Source organism: Fukomys damarensis, unplaced genomic scaffold, assembly GCF_012274545.1.
Source record: "Fukomys damarensis isolate Sample0158 unplaced genomic scaffold, DMR_v1.0_HiC HiC_scaffold_12, whole genome shotgun sequence".
Lineage (NCBI taxonomy): Eukaryota > Metazoa > Chordata > Mammalia > Rodentia > Bathyergidae > Fukomys > Fukomys damarensis.
Genome location: NW_022900924.1, coordinates 12,839,309 through 12,860,279, shown reverse-complemented (window position 1 = coordinate 12,860,279; position 20,971 = coordinate 12,839,309).

Sequence of the window (20,971 nt, the reverse complement as noted above, 5' to 3'; positions counted from 1 at the left end):
TCTCTTCTCTTCCTGTGCTCTGCTCATGGTTCTCTCCAACAATGGGGGACTGAAGGGCAGCCCACTCCAGCCCAACTTTGTGAGCTACAGGCTGTGAGGCCCGAGGTCCCGGTTTCCAGTGTGGAGGTGCCAGGAGGCAAGCCTAGGCCGATACGGGACATCTGCACCCACTCAAGGGACCTATGGGGCCTCTGTTCCCGAAGCCGGGGAGGTGGCCGCCGTCCTAGGCAGACCTCCTGGAAATGCGTACCACGCCCTGACAGCCCCGTCCACGCCCACCACACTGCAGGGGGGAGGGGGGCTGCTTACCTGCAGGTCAGGCAGGTTGGGGGGAGGCTCCTCCAGTCTCTGGCACCCCAAGGCCACTGCCCGGCCTTGCCCAAGGTCTCCTTTTGCCAGCCCACGTTATGCTCTGCGACAGTTCTTGTACTGCCATTTGGGCAGGATGACGGCTGCGGGCTTTCCTGAGTGCTGTGCACCTCTAGCGGCATCCCTGTCCCCTGTCCATTAGATTCAAGCAGCAAGGGCGCCTCCCTGCCACCCTGACAATGCACGTCTCCAGACACAACCGAATGTCCCCTGCGGGATGGTGACCACTGGTCTCAACTATCTCTGTTTTTCCTTACATCAAGAGTCCTCCCTGTTACTCTTTTTTTTTACTTTTTAAAATTTTGGGGGGTTTTATTTTAGACAGGGTGTCACTATGTAGTTGAGACTGACCTGGAACTCACTATGTAGCCCAGGCTGGTCTCAAACTCACAGCGATCCTCCTGCCTCAGCCTCCAGAGTGCTGGGATTACAGGCATGCACCACGACGCCTGGCCTGGCTTCCCTGTTAGTCTGTCCATTGCTAAAATCCCCCCAGGGTTCCCCATTATTGTTACTATTAATATCACAGCAAACATCTATCTCTGTAAGTTCCCTCATGCCGGCAGCTCTCGGGCATATCGTGAGACTGAGCAAGACAAAGCAGCTTACTGAGTGCTAAGACGTTTGTTATTGGTGTTATCACACCAGCACCCGAGGGTCCTTATGTCCCCACGTCACACCTTTTCCTGCGTCCCTGCTTTGGCACCTGCCCTCCCACTGCCTGGCCCTCCCTCACCCCCTTCCTCCACCTGTCCCCAGTGTCCTCCTCCACTGAACTTAGTTCTGCTCTGACAGGCTCTCCAAGACTGTCCTTGGAACCTGCAGAGCCCTGGGTCTCCTCCGCCCAGAGCTCCTGTCCTGTTCAGTTCTGCAAAGGCTCCCCAGCTGGCTGGGAGTTTGGGGCTGAGTCCCACAGTGTTGGGGTTCAGTAGCTGCTGAAACTTGGGTGGGTAGAAAGAAGCCTAGAGGCTGACCTGGCCAGTCCTGGTTCTGCCTGGTCGCCTTCGTTCCTACTCCCTTCCTCTCAACCCAAGCCCTGAGCTGCCCTCTTATACTGCCTGCAGGGCAGCCATGTGACTCAGGCCTGGCCAATCAGAGGAACCCACACCCCTTCACAGTAACTGGCTCATGGTTGGGCACCTGATTCAACGTGGCCCAGTGATGTTTTGGAACAGCTGGGCTTTAAAGGTAAATCAAGTACACCAGGGGAATCAAAACCTAGGCAGAACTTCTGAGGAGGTGCACACCTGTAATCCCAGCCCTTTGGGAGGCTGAGGCAGGGGGATCACAGCTTTGAGCCCAGCCTGGGTAACTTAGAGACTGAGAGGGGCCCCTGACTCAAAAACAAAATAAAAACCATAGGAGACAGAAGGGGGCAGGAGACCCAGGGGTCACTATTTGACTATTTGTTCTGCCTTGGCCCTCCCACTCCTGGGGCCAATAACATTTCAATGAAGCTGTTTGGATTTAGCTTTGTGTCCCTCTGTGTCACAACCCCTGAGCCCCATGCCAGTGGCCTCTATCCAGAGTACCTTCTGCCTAGCTCTTGCAAGCCCACCTGCCCAAAAGCCTGGGGTCCTCCTGACCTCGGTCACAGACGCCCCTGTGGGCTGGGTGTTAGGTGATCAGCGCATGCTGACTCGCTCAGGGTGACACCGGGAACCGAAATGCACCAGCAGGTCCCCGGGGAGAAGGGCACCGCTGAGCCTCGGGCCCTCTCTGCCGGGTGCCACATCTACCGGCCTGGGGTGAGCTCATGGGCCTCGCACCCGCGTCTCGCTACCCAGGAGGTACGGGGCACCCCAATTTCCACCGCGCCTTCTCTATCTCCGTGCCCAGCTCTGCCCATACCCCGCCGTTGGAGCCGCAGCGAGGAGGATTCAGAGATGGCACAAATCGCTAGTGTGAACGCAACCACACCTTCGGAGATGGAGGCCAGATGGGCAAGCTGTGTGCGCACGCGTGCGCGAAGCCTGCGGGGGGTGGGGGGTCGCATCTTCCCGCTGACAGCGGCACTGGCACATGTATGTGCACAGCCACCCCGGGGTCCACCGCCTTCAAGTACCCTCTGACCTCGGGACTCAGAAACCTCAAATCAGAACAAATGTGGCGCGTGGTGCATCCGGGGAGCGAGTGCCGGTGGGAAAAGCAGGGAGGGTTCTCTGGTAGCCAAGGCGTCTGCGAATGTAAGCGTTCTGGGAAGCCCGCACCCGCCGCACAGCCACCTTCCTGCCACCGCCACCCTTGTGCCCAGATGGTGCCCGAGATATAATCGCCACAGAACTCCCATCAAGGCTGCGAGCCATGGAATACATTGCAAGCCATGCTATAAACTGTGCTTTTGGATGTCATTGAGTGCACCCGTGCCAATGACATCACTGTTTCCATGGCAACTAATATAATTAACATGAGAGAAAGTGCAAGGAGAAAGAGAAGGGAAAGAGGGAAAACACCCAGTCCAATCCCAAACAGAGAAAATTACACGGCGGGGGGAGAGGAGGGGCGGAGGGACCTATAAAATGTTTTACTGCCACTTGTTAGAAAGGCCCGACGCAACTCCACTCACGGCTGTGGGAGTAATGAGCTCATTTGCAAACTGTATCTCTTGCAAATACAGAAAGGGCTTTGTCGCCTTTGCAGTTTATGGTGTTGAAACAGAGGAGCCTGTTCCAGGTGAGGCGGGAGCACCACCACCTCCCTCTGATCCAGGCCCTGCTGAGGCCAGGGTGGGCTCTGCCCAGGCCTGGGGGAGACTTTACCCAGACCCCGGTTTGGCCCCAACAGGCTGTCTGGATACCGCAGGGCACGCATAGATGAAGCCAGCGCGTCTTCATCTGGCCACACCTATGCCCGGGCTGGACATCCCAGAGTGTCACTTGTGTCATCCTCGTTAAGCTCAGTTCCAGGTACCTGCTGCAGTTTGGATCTTAAGCATCAACCAAAGGCCCATGTGCTAAAGATCTGTCCCTCAGGATGGTGCTACTGAGGTGACAGGACCCTGAAGAAGTAGGGCCCGGAGGGAGGACTTTAGGTCATTGGGGCGTGGCCTGAGGGTTATTCAATCCCAGGATCCTCTTTCCTTCCCCCTCTCTTTTTTCTATTCCTGGTAATAAGGGGAGCCTTTTTGTTCCACCACACACTCCAGTGGACCAAATCACTATGGACTAGAACCTCCAAAACCATGAGCTAAAATAAACCTTCCCTCTTTATAAAGTGGTTAGAGTCAGATGTTTTGTCATAATAATGGAAAGCTGACTCACGCAGTACCTTGTATTTTGCTCCCCATCAATGATCACGCACACCAAGGCTTGGAGAAGAGGGAGGAGGATTTGCCTGAGATGGGCAAGCTGAGCCTTGAACCTGGTTCTGCTCAACCCTGCATACGGAGCCTGCACAGGTTCAGTCTTGTCCTCACTCTTGGTCCAGTCTGTGTTGCATCTGAGGAATCCTCAGTCCAATCCTGGCTTTCACGTTGTTAGGAGTTAAGTAACTCTCTTTCACTGGCCTGTGTTTCTTTAGGTTCTCCGTACATATTCCCATGGAGACTTGCGGATCCTCAGAGAGGTCCAGGAGCTGGAGAAGGTGGGGGCAGGGAGGACACTGAGGGCAGGACTGTGACCCGTGCACAAGGACAGTGCTGTGCAAAGTACTAAAACAGAAGCCAGGCACTGGGACAAACACCTGCGATCTCAGCACTCTGGGAGGCTGAGGCAGGAGGATCATCAAACATAGGCAACTTTGCAACTCAGCCTTAAAATTAGAAATAAAAAGAGCTGGGATGTAGCTCAGTGTGAAGACCCTGGGTTCAATCCCAGTGCTGGGTGAGGGTACTAAAATAGACATGTCTCTCTCTTTGAACTCTAGGGTCTCTCTCTTGTGACCTGTCACAGGGTTCCCTTTTTCCTATTTGGGCCAATGCAGACCCTCAAGGTGCCCAAGGCCCTACCTGTGACTCAAGCCCCAGCCTGCTGGCTTCTGCTTCCTGCTGGACCTGTACCAACAGGCAAGACTTGGGGATGGGTGGCGAAACTGAGCCAGACAGCTCTCCTTGCTGCAGACCCACTGCCCCAACTCATGGTGGACGGGTGATCCCCAAGGGGTTAATATAAAAAAAAAATCCCAAATCCCAAGCTCAGGGCCTTGGTGATTGTCCCATCTGCTCACCCAGGTAGCCTGCCCTGGCCATAGGGTCTTGTCAGCTGCGAGAACAAAGAAAGACTCCCTAGCAAAAAGAGAAGGCTAGTTACAGGAATGCACTGATAACCCCAGACAAGAACAGCAACTCAGGTAGAGCAGCTCGATAACAGGACCCCTAAATCACATCAACTACCTGTCAGAAAAATTATAGCAGGGGAACTTTCTACAAAATACCTGACTGCCCAGTGCTTTTCAAAACTACCAGGGACATTACAAATGAGGAAATCTGGAAATTTTTCATAGACAGGAGGAGCTTCAGGATATGGGACGATTAAATATCACCAGGATGGCATCTTGGAGCAAGAAAAACAACATTGGGGAAAACTAATGAAATCTCCTTTTTGAGACAGGGTCTTGCTAAATCACCAGGATGTTCAGGCTGGGTTCCAACTTGCAGTCCTCCTGCCTCAGCCTCCCAGAGTGATAGGATTACAAGTATGTGCTCCCACACTTGGCTCAGGAAATCTTTAATAATAAAGTATGGGCTTAGTAAATAGCGATGTATCAATATTGACTCACCGGTTGTGACAAATGTGCCATATAATGTACGATGTTAATTATAGAGGAAGCTGTGTGTGGGGTAATGGGAACTCTTTTTACAATTTTTCTGTAAACCTAAACGCAATGTAAAAAATAGAGCCTGTTAAAAACAGAAAAGACGCATTTTAAATCACCCCAAAACCTAGTCCAAGGACTGCCTGGGCTGAATGAAGGTAACACAGGGAATCAGCCACAGCCATGGGCTCTGGAGGCAGGAGATGCAGGTTCATCAGAAGGGGACGAGCCTCACGGAGCTGGGATTTCAAGAGGAGGCTCAAGACGTCAGGCTGGAGCTGCACCGCCCTGGGCTGAGAATTCGCCTGCGGACACAAACCAGCTCCAAGCTTTTCCTGCATATTTGAGTAAAGCTAGGGCAGAGCTCATCTTTGGAACATGCACAGCCCTGGCTTGATCTATGCGAAGGTCCTATTGCATTGTGGTGACTCTTAATTTGAAGTGGCAGCACTCTCGGTGCCCATGGTCACTGAGTTGCCCGTAGTCACTGAGTTGTACTGCAGGGCTTCCAAGCCCTTGCATAGTGGGATCTCCATTTCTCTTTAATGAAGACACAGAGAGAACTGTGGGGAAATCCAGGCTGAAGAGCCAGTATTAGGAGAGGTGTTTTCCCTGGATTTCTCAAGAGTTCCTAAAAAGGGGAGCCTTCTACCCGGGCCCTGAGGAGTAGCCCCGTAATCTCAGCATACTGAGAGGCTGAGGCAGGAGGGTGGCAAATTGGAGCCTAGCTTGGGAAATTTAGGGAGACCTTGTCTCAAATTTTTTAAAAAGGGCTGGGGATGCAGCTCAGTTTGAGCCCTGGGTTCAACCCCCAGGACTGCAAAAAAGAGGAATTCCTGCAAAAAAGAAGGGATTCCCTCTCCTCCCTTCTCTCTCCTCTACTTTCTTCCTCCTGTACCCATACTGCTGCTGAAAAATCCCAACAGTGAGGGATGCTCTCGTCCTCTAACTGGTGCACTCAGACATCCCAAACCAAAATAGAATAATTTTGTTCTATTCTATAGGCCACTTGGACAGATTGAGGAACCGGAAAAGGGACGCAGAGCGCAGGGCTCTGATGGTGGCCCCTCTCCACTAAGCATGTTGACTGGGGGCCTCGGGTTCCAGTCTGGGCACTGCCGACAGCACTGCGCCGTCCCAGAGTAGGTGGGGACCGAATGAGCACTCAGTGGGCTGGGCTGTGCAGAGCTGCATGCCTGCTCCTTCACAAGCCTGCAGCCGTCCTCCAAGCCAGATCTCATCATGTCTCCCACCAAGGAAACTGAGGCTGGGGAGGTGAAGGAGCTTGCCCAAGGCCATGTGGGGAATGCAGGAGCCGAAGAGGCACAGCAAGGGAGGGACTGGGGGGCCACAAGACCTGCAGCTCTCAGTGCACCTCAGCAGCTCACCCCGAGCACCTGTTAGGTGCAGAGCAAAGGGGGCCCAGCCCAGGCCCGGAGCCCGAGACTGCACTGCCCTGAGTTTTCTGCGGGCTCACGGGCTGAATGTGGGAGGCGGAGCCCCAGCCAGCACCTGCGACCTTGGTGCTCGGAGGACCCAGAGGGTGGCTTTCTCACTCCCATTTGCCTGGGGCCCTCAAGGGCGTTGGGTTTTAGTACTGGGAGGCCAAATCCAGAGCCTTGCACAGAGCTACATCCTCAGCCCTTTCTTTTTTTTTTTTTTTTTGAGTTTAAATGCACTTTATTTTTAGACAACCTACATGACATGTTTTGTTTTTTATTCTTATTTTTTATTTGGTGACAAAGTCTTGCTAAGTTGCCCAGGCTGGACTACCACTTGAGATCCTCCTGCCTCAGCCCGTCAGGTGTTCACTACCACATCCAGCTAACTTTCCAAGTTTTAACAGCAAATGTCCTGAGTCCCACCCCCAGTTCCACAGGGAGACGACTGTATGATGATTACAATGTGATTCTCAGTAGCATTTATCAAAGGCTCACATTAGCCAGTCTCTTCTCCCAAGCAACCAAGAAGGCAGGCTCTGTGGTTATCCCCATTTCAGAGACGAGAAAGTTGAGGCTGAGCAGGGACAAAGCAATCTATGTGAAAAGGACGGCAGCTAGGGACTAGACTCAGCTGGGCCCGTCCAGGAAGGGCATCCTTTCCTAATTCCCACAGTGCCTCCCTGTGAGTTAGTGGCATCTCTGTGAGCCGAGAGGGGACCTGAACTTGGATTCGTGTCCCTTCTGCAACCAGACGCTGAACCGCACCCTCTAACTGCCTTGACTATCCTGCAGTAAGGACCCTTCTGGCAGCACCGTCTGAGTCTCAAACGGTGCATTGAAATATGGACTCCGCCGGAGCCTTGGGGCCTCCCAAGTCCAAGGCAGTGACTTCCCTTTGAAAGCAAAATACAAGATAGCGAGTGAGGTGTGTGCCCACCACCTCGGGTAAACATGAATGCTGAGAACTAGGCTGCAGCGGGTGGGCTCGGGCGGCCTCTAACCAGGCAGAAGGCACCCCTGTCCCAGCAGCGTCTCCCCCAGCCTGAACACCTGAGCTCGACCCTGATGGCTTTCAAGAGAGCGTGTGGTCATCTCCTGCAGGCCGCCATGGAAAAGCACCCTTGTCCCGAAGGACCATGGCAGGAAGCTGCATCTCTCAGATCGAGGGACGGCTCTGTGCCCAGATGGTCAGGACTGTTTTTCCCAGGGCTGTCTGGGTGGAATGGGCAGCCCGGCAACGGCAGGACCTCTGCTGGGCACGGCGGGTGACGCCTGCCCTGGTAAGACAGGGGTTAAATACTGAACATTGAGCTGCCACCATGCTTGAGACATGGTAGCTCCTTGTTGCTGTTGTTACTCTGATGAATAACTCATTCACGAGCTTATGCCAGCCTGCACCCAGGGCATCACACACAAAGGTTCACAAAACTCCGAGTATCCAGCAAGTCCCAGATGTCGGGGTAACAGCTGTGGGAAGGAACTTACTGATTGGTTGCCTGGTGCTAGCAGCCCGACCCATGTGGTTTTGCTTGTTCCTTGCTATTAGTCACTTTCTTGTTGCTCAAACAAAATACCAGACACTCACAAGTTAAAGGAGGAGAGATTCGTCTTGGCTTACCGTTGGTAGAGGTTTCAGTCCATAGTCAGCTGGTTCCAAGTCAGGGTGGCACGGCAGAGGGGCCTGGCAGGCAGGAAGCAGCCAGGATCAAGCCAAGTAGAGGCACAAAGCCCCTTCCAGGCCACGCCCACAGTGCCCGCCTCTTCCCCTCAGGTTTCACCTCCCAGCATCACACACCCAGGATCCAGTCCCTGCCCAACGGCCCTGCCTAAGAGCCCGTGGGGATTTGGGGTAGGGACGTCTAGGTGTAAACCATAACACTTCTCCAAACACCATAGTGGGAAGGCCTAAATCACTTTTCTCATCCCTAGACAACTCAACGCCTGCAATTAAAAGGAGACTCGTTTCAGTCCACCGCAGGCCAGCTTGGCGGTAGGACTGCACGGCGCAGGCGCGGCGGAAGAGCCCTGCTCGCCTGATGATGAACCGGAAGCAGAGCCAAAGGGGAGGAGCTGGGGAGGGAGGGGCGCCCTTCAGGCCACACCCCCAGGGGCCCATCTCCACCGAGCAGGAGAAGGAGTAGGAGTTAGGTCAGCGGCCCCAGCAGGGCAACCGCTTGGGAGCGGGGGGTCTCTGCAGCCGGAAGGTTTCCCAGGGCCCCTAGGAGAATGGGGAGGACTTGACAGGAGAAGCAGACAGGACACAGGGACAGAGGGGATGACGCAGGCGCCAACTGGGCGTGGACACAAGGGTGAGAGACGCCGTTTTGAAGGAGGTCTGTTAGCAGAGGCTTTGCTGAACAGCTAACTAAGCATTGGCCTCATTCTGCAGACAGTGGGGAACCCTCGCTGGTTTTGCAGGAAGAAAGTGATCAGAAAAAGGTGTTCCAGGAAAATCCGTCCAAGTTGTATATCATCGGGGAAAATGCAAACACGGGTGCTTGTGCAGCTGCCCTGAGCCTGTGCTCCTCACCGCGCTAAGCCGTTGTCCCAAAGACACTCAGAGGGAGGTTTACGGTCATCCTCATCTCCCGGAGGTTCCATCCTCGGTCTCCAGATGTTGGGGTGGGGTGAATGGATTTTGCATGTGGGATGGGTGTGAATTTGGGAGACCAGAGAGCAGACTGCATGAACTGAACAGTACCCCCCCACGGCTCCTGGAACCTCAGGATGTGACTGTATTTGGAAACGGAGTCTTCGCAGATGTAATTAGTTAAGCATCTTAAAATGAGATCATCTTGGATCAAGGGGCATCCTGAATCTAACAACTGAGGCCCTTAAAAAGAGAGGACGAAGGAGACATGGAGAGGAGGGCGCTGCGACCTTGGGGGCGGAGGATGGGGTGAGGTGACTACAAGCCAGCCAAAGCGCCAGCCCTCGCTGGGAACTAGGAGAGAGGCCGCGCCCTGCCAGTACCACCACTTTCCGTCCTCTGGCCTCCTGAGGGTCAAGAGGATCAATTCTGTGCTTTAAACCACCCAATCTGTGAAGCCTTATTATAGTGGCCCTGGGAGAGGCACGGTCCCACCTACTGAATGAATGACGGACGGGGCTGTGTTCTAGATAGAGCTTCCTTCTAGATGGAGATGACATCACGAGGGGCTGTAATCTCGTGGGATCATCACCCGTATTCTGTCAGTCATTGGCCAAAATATCATTCTGTGTTTGTTCTTTTGAGACAGCCTCCCACTGTGTCGCCTAGGTTGGCCTCGAACTCATGGCAATCCTCCTGCCTCAGCCTCCTGAGTGCTGAGAGCGCAGACCTGTGCTGCCACACCTGGCATCAAAATAGCATTCTACCACACACAGCTGTAGGAATTTTGGACACTGGACAGTGATAGGGTGAGGCTTTTGATTCCAGGCACTAGACTCTCTCTGCTTTGACCTGACAAGAGGGGAAAGGACAGTGACTGAGATGCGGGTTAGGAGGCCTGCAGAGGTCGACAGTGGGAAGTAAGATGTGCTTTCAGGGCTGTGCCCGGCGGCACACACACATTCTGCAAGTGCCTGCGAGAACAGGAACTGTCTGCCTACTAGGTGCCAGGTACTCTGGCCACCTGTGATCAGAGGGCTGTGCGAAGCCTGCGGTGATGGATCCAGTGAAAGGATGGAAGGAGAGAGCTCACAGGGTCTGGAGCGGGGCCTGAGACCAGGGCAGAAGCAGTGACATCCCTGCCGTTCTCCTCTTTGGCTGTCAAACAGGGCCTGGCTAAAGTGGCGGGTAAGGTTGATCTTCACCATACTTTGTAGAATTTAAACCCCCTCTTGCTCCAGTCCTGAGAACCAGCAGTAATTCCAGTACACTCCCAGGTGATATTCCTCATCACTGCCTGTTAAATTCATGTGCCTACCCAGCGGGGTGGCACACTTCTAGAATCCCAGCTCCTCTGGTAGCTGAGGCCGGAGGATCAAAATTTCAAGGTCAGCCTGGGTGGGGACTTCTGACCTTGTCTCCAAACCAAAAAATAGAAGAGAGCTGGGGATGTAGCTCCTCGGTAGAGTGCTTGCCTAGGGGCTGAGAGGGTCAGATCCACCCTGGGTACCCTCCCCAGATGAGACTGCTTGTTTGTATCGCTCACCCCCAAAGGCACACGACTCTCGGGACTCTCACAACCAACGAGAAGTCCTAAGGACTCCCTGTGACTCGAGGGCCAGAGAGCATGTACATTGTTCTCTAAAAAGAAAAACAAAACAAAACAAAAACTCATCTCTCAGCATAGAGGCAAGAGAGCAGATATTTCTCAGATAGGCTGATTTTTTTTTAATCAAAAAGAAATTAAAGAACAGGGAATGATGCACATTTCTTATGAGGGGAGCGGAGTCTTATTCCTTGCCTGTATTAAAATAGCCTGACAGCATTTGCATTATGCTCAGGGTCAGCTGCCCTGGGGACAGTGGCCCAGCCCTGCCTGGAGGGGGGAGCAGGGGCTGAGTTTTTAGATTTACTGCATTAATGCTTCTCCAGTTTCGGCGGAGAAGCCACTGGAGAGAGGCTTGGCTGCAGATGTAGTGAAAGCAACATGCAGAAATGCAGTATCAATAACTAAATATAACTCACATCTGAAATGCCTTTCATTGCACCCGGAGAGCTTTCCAAATATATTATCTCATTAAATCCACACACAGGCGAGGGAGGTAGGGTCCCCTCTCCCCTTTCTTATGGAGCAATAAATGACGGCATGTGGCAAGTCCTTTCGACACATCTGCTGTCCTCCCTGTAGGCTTTTTTAGAGGACACAGACTCCATGGGGATGCCCTGCAGGTAGTGGGTCTGGGGCTGTGTTAGGACAATGCCAGCTGTTACGACAAAGTGACCTACTATCTATGACCCAATGCCACAGACATTTACTTTTGAACTCTAAAATGGGTATGCCTGCTTGGTAGGCAGCCCTCCACACATTCATTTAGCAGCTTTCCCTCCCTCCAGTTTATTTATTTATTTTTTGGTACCGGGGATCAAACTGTGGTCCTTGGCTTGCAAGGCACGCAGCGGAACCACTGAGCCAAATCTCCAGACCTTTCCTCCAGTTTATTACTCTGCTCACCTCTTGGCCTGTACCTCCTCTGCATTTAGACTTCAGATTGGGCAGCTTTTTAATGGCCGGGACTGGAAATGTACACTCTCATTGGGTAGAAATGGGTCACATGACTATACCTACTTGCAAAGAAGACTGGGAAATGTAGTCCAGCTCTGCTACAGGAGGAAGAGAAATGGGTATTACAAAGAGCTAGGCACTGTTCCCAAGACTCTACTCTTACTTCCTGTTCCAAACGGGGCAGCTCTGATTTTATCGTCATATATCTTACATTCTGCATAACATTTACGCTGAAATCAGGGATACACACTCCTGGGACTTTATTTTAAAAATTCATCAAGAGTCTAGATCAGTGGTCTTAAGACTGATTATGTGAATCACTAAGGAAAGTTGTGAAATACCGAGATTCATAGTCCGCTCCCTTGGCAATTCTGATTTTGTAAATGCAAGGTCCTGTCTGCCTACAGCCGGCATCTGTGCTGGGGAGCATCGCTTGTCTTTATAAATTTCTGAACAGATTAGTGAAGGACAAAGACAGCAGATGATCATGGCAGATAAAAGGGGATAGCAAGATACGCAAGAGAGGACGTGGAGAAATTGGAGCCCTTGCGCCACCTCTTATCTAGTAAAGCCGAGGATACGCACAGACCCTGAGCCAGTGGTTCCCCTCCAGTTTATGTCCCCGGGAAAGTCTTGCCCGGGTGCCACCGAAGATATGCCTGACAATGCATCACTGTTGTGATGGCCACCATGTTCTGAATGCTTGTGTCTCTTCCAAAATACGTGCCGGAACTTAATCCCCAACACTAGTGTGAAGAGGTGGAGCCTTTAGGAGGCAATTAGGCTACGAGAGCTTTATCCACAACCATGGGATTGGTGTTTATAAAAGAGCTGGCAGGAACCTGGTAGACACACTCCACCTTCGTATACGTGAAGACAAAGTCACAAGGAGCCATCTTGGAAGCAAGGATTGGGTCCGCGCCAGACACTGAGCCTGCAGTCACCTTGATCATGGGCTTCCCAGCTTCCAGAGTGGTGCGAAATGAATTTCTGGGGTGCGGTTTTTTGTTGTTGTTTTTTTTTCTGAGCACAAGAAAAGGAATTTATGAGCATGAGTCCATTTATACAAAGGTCCAAACTGACAAAGCTAAATAGTTCAGGGATATAGACGTAGGTGGCAAGACAATAAAATTTGAATATAAGAGTTAGAATGAGGTTTACCTGGATACCTCCAGAAGAGGCACACAGGGGCCCCTGGGGTGGTGACTTTGTTCTTTTTCTTTGCCTACATGGTTGATAGACGAGTGCTCAATGTATAATGATTTTCACACCAACATAAATGTCCCATGCCCTTCTCTATAGGTACATCATCAAGCTCAATAAGAGAGTAGAAGTAGGGAAGGACGTGGCTGTCTGTCCATGTGACTTAGGAGAGCAAAAGATCGGACACTGGAATCGGAGGGTCCAGTTCAAGTCCCAACTCTGTCCCTGTGGGCTGTGTGTCCTTAGATCACTTGCTTACTCTCTGGCTTTCTCGGCTTCTACCTCTCTAAGGTACAGATAAAAAGACTTTCTCTTAGGAGGAAAAAAACAGCGTGTTAGGTCTTCCTTGTAAGAAAACAGGAAATGAGTTTAGCCTGAGGAGGATCCCAACTCAAGCCCAGCCCAGGAAATTTAGCAACTTAGCAAGACCTTGTCTCAAAATAAAAATTAAAAAAAAAAAAGGATTGGCGACATAGCTCCGTTTGAAGCCCCTGGGTTTAACCCCGTTGAGGAGAGAGAGAAATGTGCTTAGCACAGAACCAATGCACATAGGCTCTGAATCCATTGTAGTCCTGGGTCACCACAGATTTGCAGCTGGATCCTGCAGAAAATGCTGAGAATGCTCTGGCCACAGTCTTTGGCCCCGCCCCGCCCGTCTCTGTTGGTCCCTCCTTTCCAGTTGCTGTCTCTCATCTGTGTTTCTCAGAGCCCAGTGAGAGGCCTCAGGGGACGGCGCAGGAGGTCTGCAGACAGCCAGACACACGGCCATCCACGCCGTCACGGTGTCTGGATGGAGAGGCCAGGATGAGGGGACGTGAATGGAGGTGGCCGGTGGGTGCCATCAGCCCCCTCCCGCCACGGCACCCGTGGGCCGGGTCTCCAGGACGTTCCCAGGGTTTCTCAGGTTCTCCATCCTCGCCTGCCTGCCTGCCCACCTCCCCCAGGAGACAGTATCAGTCCTTGACTCCTGGTCTCTTTTGGACCCTTCCCAGTCTCCAAAGTCACCCTCCCGTCAGTCTCCAGCACCAGGCCCAGATTCTGCCCCAGGGTGAAAATGGTTGGAAAATACCGACCTATGCCTTTGACGAAACCACATCTGACCTGACTTGGATCCAGTTGTCCTTAAGGCCTAGGGGCCTTCAGGGTCATAAACACAGGCATTAGCCGGTCTTCCTGTCCTGATTGCCACACTCATTCCCCAGAGGCACCGTGGGCTTCCTTCTACCTGACTCAAGGCCCTTTTGCAAACATCTTCGGGACATCCAAGGTCACTTAAATTCCACATACAGAATGTCCAGAGGGGCTTCCAGGGAATATTCAGGACTAGTTCATGAAAGCAGGACTCTGGGGTCAAATATGGGAAATAGCTGGTTAAATTACAGAGAAAACGATGCCTTTACAGCAGGACTTGTCGGAACCATCAACCGCAGAGGGACTCTGGCAGACAGCAGAGATGAGAAACGCAGTGTTTACCGAACTTCCCACCCAGACGGAAGGGCTGATTCCACTGGAGCTGGAGCGTCAGCTGATAGCACAGCGAACCGGAGGCCTGTGTCCACGGAGCCCATGGGATAAGGGTCCCGGCCAGTCCCTGGTCTGTTCCCTCCTCCCTCTGCCTCACTCTATCCAGGAGGAAAATGGGCCATTAACTCGGGGCCGCCCAGGAGGTTGATTACTCTTGGTGACGTGACCCTGGAAGGAGGCATCATCATCATCACCATCATCTCCGACCCTTAATCGTGGGCCGCCCCACAGCATTGCGTCATCTCTGGATGACACCGAAAGTTCCCATTAGCTCATCTAGAAGGGGCGGGCGGATCTGGACCCTCCCTTGGCTTTGGGGCATGCCTTCCTCCAAGACCTCAGCGGGATTCACTCCTGTTGGGGTCCAGAGATTTTCTGGAAGCCCAGCAAGAAGGCAGGGTGTAAAGAGTTGTTTCAGGGGCTGGAGATTTTAGCTCAGTGGTTCCACCGCCTGCCTCTCAAGTGCAAGGTCCTGAGTTCGATCCCCAGTCCCCGCCCAAAGAAAAGTTGTTTTACATTCTTTGAAAGTGCACAAGAAGCATCATTCCAAGATACTAACAGGAAACGCTTGGCCCAGGCCACGGATACCATTCTGCCACAGAAATCCCTCGGGTTCCCTTGTGGTTTAGCAGGTTGATGAGGAGGCTCAGCCCTGCCCCTGGGCCTGGGCGTTCTCACCCCAGCAAGAGACCCATGCCTGGGCCTCACTATGGCGCCACTGCCCTTTGGAGCTGCTCAGAGCAGGGAGCCATGGAAGCTGTGCTTTTTAATCTTCACCTCCTTCATTTGGAACCACAAAGGCAGAAATGTCTATTAATAAACAGGAGCCCATTATAGATGCCCTGTCTAACTGCCGGTGCCCACTTTGTATAGCAGAGCAGCCCAGCTTGGGGTCAGGTGGGCCCCCCCCATTTCCTAGTTCTGCAGCGTGGGGCAAGCGATTTAACCAGTGAGGCTCGGCATCGCCTCTGTGACATGGGGTGGTGACAGCACCCACCTCGCGTGTCTACGACAGGCACCGGAGGGCTGGCTGGATGCCAGGGGAAGTGTTCGAGATGGCTCTCTGGCCTTGGCCTGGCATAAGTCCGGGCCAAGGAGAGATCTGCTGGTGGTGAGAACTTCATGGCCACTGGGCTCCTCAGGGAGGCCAGAGGAGTGACGCTGAAGGTGGAGGTGACACGCGCGTCAGCAGGAATTAAAATTAAATTCAAATCAGATTCGAATTCCTGCCCATCGATGAGGGAATGGATGGTACAGAACTCGCAGGTCCAAGGACCGGGAGTCAAAGGGACACTCACGTACGGCTGCCTGAGGATCCAAACATCCCGTCTCTAAGGGGTTTCAGGCTGGAGTGCAAGCCTGCGGCCTCGACCTTAGCTCCACGGGACCGACCAGCAGTTCCCCTCCTGGGAATCCACTCCAGCAACAGTCATCACTGCTTGGGTGAAGAAAACAGCAAAAGAGGGAGAAGGACTTCGACTGCCAGCAATAAGGAGCTGACTGAAAAGTATGCACCGCTGTCACCTCCAGCAGCCTTGGAAGAGGATGCAAAAGAGTTATGTGCTGACGCGGGAGGCGCTCTCCCTGCGCTGTGGGGCCGGAGGCAGGTGAGGTGGTGGGATCCTTGTTTTTGGTTTTTTGAGACAGGGTCTCACTGTGTAGTTCAGATTGGCCTTGAACTCACTGTGCATCCCAGGCCTGTGTATTATTGGGTCTGCTTTGGAACTAACTGGCCGCAAGCCTCCTGCCTCAGCCTCCTCAGAGCCAGAATTACAAGGGTACATTACCACGCCCAACTTGAAAACTTTCTTAATTGTAAGAGGAATGACATTAATGAAATACTTTTATGAAAGCATTTGAGCACGGATAGATCTGGCTGGGTTGTGTCTCTGTCTTGCTGTCCCTTATACGCACACTTAAACACACTCACACACACACACACACACACACACACACACACAGCACCAGGCAGGGCACAGGCAGTAAGTGTCCCTCGAGGCAGGAGGAAGAAGAGCACCGTAGCACAGGGGTGGCCTGACAGGCGCTCCGGGACCCCTAACAGCTAATCACAGCCTTGTAGGAACTGGCACACTTGAAGAGACAAGAAACCCTCCAGTAATTGAATTCTATTATCTGTGCTGGGGGCGCCCTGCCCTGGGGATTAATGACCCTCGTTATCAATTAATTCTTGGATTCCCAGCTAGATATTGGCTACTGTGACTTAAGCGGCTTCCTTGCTCTGCTATCTGTGGTGGACACAGACCTTTCTGTACATCTTGACATGAAAAAGAGCCTCGCATCCCATCCGTCTCCCAAGATTAAGACCACGAACAAAGGAGAGGAGGGAAGCTCCCTGGCAGGAAAGCACGTTCCATCCACCCCATGGAGCAGCTTCGTGGCGAATATTTATCCCAAACTCATCCAGCTGTGTACAAAATATGTACAGCTTTTTTTGTTTCTGTTTTGGGATAGATCCTGGGGATAGAACCCAGGGCCTTCACACTAAGCTACAGCCAGGGCCTTCTTAAAATTTTTTATTTTGGGACAGGGCCTGGTTAAACTACTAAGTTGCCCAGGCTGAGCTCACACATGCAACCCTCCTGCCTCAGCCTCCCAGCCTGGTGGTATTAGAGGCATGTACCACTGTGCAGTTAGCTGACTGTTGGCCTCCGAGCTGAGCCTGACTTCTGGCCCCAGAATAGGATACTCAGTCTGTATTGTCACTGCCTTGAACAATGGGAGCCAGTGAGGTCAAGAGTTGGGATGTTGTCCTCACACAGCCCCTGAGCTTCCCGTGCTGTTTGTCATCGAGGCGCTCTCTCTGCGGCAGATCTAGACCTGGGCTCGCTCCCTCCCGGCCCTCTTTCCACCCTGGGCCACATCTCTAAGAACTCTCAGCAGTGCCCAGGACAGACCCTGCACACACCACACACACCCCGACTGCAGGACGACATGGGGTGCTGTGGTGGGGTGTGGAGGCTGCAGGACCTGGAGAAGCCGATTTGCAAATTGAGCTTGAGGAACATCAGAAACTTTCTGGCCAAGAGAGCAGGCGGGTAGCAAGGGGCCCAGAATATGGACCTAGACCAGGCCCGCCACAGCCACCTGCTGGAGGACGTGGTAGGGTAGCTGTTCCTCCGGGGTCACTCCATTAGCCATCACCCTGTCCCGCTAGACAGGTGCCAGTCCAGCCTCGTTTGAGGTGACTTTCCTGGTGGGCACAGCTCAGAGCCGGCCTGAAACACCAAGGGTGTGTGTGTGTGTGTGTGTGTTTGAGACAGGATGTTTCTGTGTAGTTCAGGTTGGCCTTGAACTCACTATGTAGCCCAGGCAAGCCTTAAACGCATAGTGATCCTCCTGCCTCAGCCTCCTGAGTGCTGGGATAAGGGCATGTATCACCACACCCGGCTGGAACACAAAGGGTTTTAAGCCAGGGCAAATGTGGACTTCAGGCCCCTGTGCTCCAGGGTGGCAGGGGTGGGCATCAAAGAGGCAGTGAGAAAGAGAGTGCGGGCGGAGGTGGAGGTGGAAGGTGAGCAGCTTCCCTGCGCAGCTGCTGGGTGGACACAGTGGTCCCTCTAGGAAGGACGGTGCATTAAACCCTCTGAGTTAGAGGAGAGGCCTGATCAGAGCCGGACCGCGGGCTCCCTCGGGATGCACACAGGTTAGCCGGGTTATTCACCCAGCGTGGCAAGTGGTGGAACACCTGGCCTGTGGGTGCTGAGGTCTGGGCGCCACCTGCAGCGCCCCCGCCGCTGCTCCCTCTCTTTCCCTGCTCTCCCACTTGCTCAGTATGGCCCTTGGGCTGGGACACCTGGTGCAGACCCCGCTGCAGCCTGGGCCTGCAGGGGGCGCCCTCTGCCAGAATGGGTAGAATTGATTTGGGCTGGGTTCACAGACCAGTCTCTGTGCTGAGCGGGACCTCCCTCCTGGGAGCCTTGGAAATGTATCCCATCCCGAGGAATCATCACCCTGGGAGGCCCTTGGTTCCTTCTTCCAAAACAACACTTTGAGCCCAGGGTGGCAGCACAGGCCTGTGATCCCAACACTCAGGAGGCTGAGGCAGGAGGATCGAAAGTTCAAATCCAACTTGGGCAACTTAGTGACTTAGCAAGACCCTGTCTCAAAATAAAAATATTAAAAACGGCTTTGATATTTGAGCTCTAGAATGTGCTGCTGGTGTGGGTCTGTGTGTGTGTCTGTGTGTGCGTGTGTGTGTCCTTGTTGTGGACTTTCACATAAAAGGATGTAATCTCCCACCACACAGTCTCTCATAGCATGTTCCTCTTACTTGGCATGACATTTTCAAAGTGCACCCGCGTGGTGACACATGCCGGCACGTTCCTCCTTTTGTGGCCAAGTAACATTCCCTACGTATCACATCTTGCCCATCTGTTCCTCTGTTAACGGACACTTGGGCTATGTCCTCTTTCCGCCGTCGATGAGTAATACAGCTGTGAACATTCCGGTGTGAGCTCTTCTGTGGACGGGTATTTTCCGTGCTCTTAGAGTACGCACAGCTCTGAGTGCTTTCTTTCACTCAGGTTCCCGGGTCCCGTCCCACTTCGTACTTTGAAGTTGCAAGTAACATGGGAACATGAAGAAACGCTGCTGTGCAGTGAAGCCTCCCCCGCCGGGCAGTGCCCGCATCCTGTGTTTCCGTGGATCCTGGGAACGGCCAGCGTCCCTGCCGTGTGATGTGAGCGAGTGAGTCAGCTCAGCCTGCCCATGCCGGCCAGGCAGGCACATTCGTTCCCGTGCCTGGGTTCATTTATCTCGCAAGGACACGACGTACTTCTTGGTCCAAAAAGTCACTCTGTTTCTAAATTTTTACCGGTACAAGTTTGCAGCACACAGCGATTGATGATCTCCCTCATGAGGTGTTGGCGCATGTACAGAACACATCTTGATTCTTGTTTCATCCCCTCTTCCTCCTCATCTCTTGGTCCTCTTCCGTTTTGCAAACACTCTATCTCCCTGCTTTCTGTCATCTGTCTTTTATTTTGCTCTTTCGTTTATTTGCTCGTTGGGTGTCTCCTTTAAGAGAAACCATGATATTTAGGCACGTGTGTCTGCTTTATTTCAGTTAACATCATAGTCTCAAGTTGTACCCATTTTCCTACAAATGACTCAAGCGTGCCCTTCCTCATGACACAGTAGTACTCCACCGCGCATAATCCATTCATCTGTTGATGGACATATGGGCCACTTTCAAGGTTTAGCTATTATGAATTGTGCCGCTATAAGTGTGGGCATGCACGGATCACTGTCATATGCCGGCTTTAACGCTTTCGGAACGACACCTAGGTGGGGAGTAGCTGGGTCGAACGCAATTTCTCATCCCATTTTTGCACATGAGGAAACTGAGTACTGGGGCCTCGGCCACACCTCTGTGTCTTTGAGGAATTTCAGAAAAACAGACCCGGAGAAATCATGGAAGCCGGAGCCATCGAGCGATTGGCTCCTTACAGACTCAGCTTCAGACAGGAAAGTCTGGATTGGTCAAATGGAGACACGACCTGGTGCCACTCGTTTCACAACCAGATCCCTGACTGTACAGAGGAGGAACTGAAGATCCCGGCCCCCACCAGGACCCGGGGGAACCCGAGCTCCATGGCACCATGGGCTCCGAGAGCATTTTTACATGACAGCTGGGCTTCCCGCGGAGCTGTAACTCAAAGTTTTGTAAATTGGATCATATTTTACAGAAGAGATAAAAGAACGAGATTGTGAATCCTTGGGAAGAATCTGTGCATGAAGTGATAATCAGAACCAGATTTATGATTTCTGTAAAGACAAAACTCTGACATAAATGTCAAGGATGCTGGGACTCGTGTGATTATTAATTAAGAGGCTGCTAGCATTCAGGTGCAATGCCCTGGCTTTAAAGATTTATTTTTTCATTTAAATCTCATAAGAGCAAAAACAACAAGAGGAAATGTTTTTTGAGGTAGGTGTTATTTCCTGTTTGAGAGCTGGGGAAACTGAGGCTGGGGGTACTGAGTCACTTGCCCAAGATCATAGACCTAAGCGGTAGAGCTGGGACTCCATCAGCCTAGTACAATTCTTTTTTCGGAGGGTACTGGAGGTCAATCCGTGATATTGCTCCACCCGAGCCCAGGCTGGGCTTGAACCTGTGATCCTCCTGCCTCAGCCTCCTGAGTAGCTGGGATTCTAGGCATGCACCACCGCACCTGGCTCAGACCTGTATCTGGGGGCTCTGACTCTTTGTAGAGAGAGTACAATGGTTAGACATCAAGTTGGGTGAGGCTGCCTGGCTGGAATGCCCGCTCTATTTCTTCATCTGTTCTCTAGAATGTAAAATAGGCTGCAGAAGCCCTGCCTCAAAAGAAGGCTGTGCGGTTTAAATGAGATAATTTATGAAAAGCACCCAGCACATAGCAAGTGCACAATAAACGTTAACAACCACCATACGGAACCATCCCAGAATGAAATACCCATCCCAGCAGCAGCATTCATCAGGTAGCCACAGTCTACAGCACAGCCAGAAGGCACAACCCGAAGATC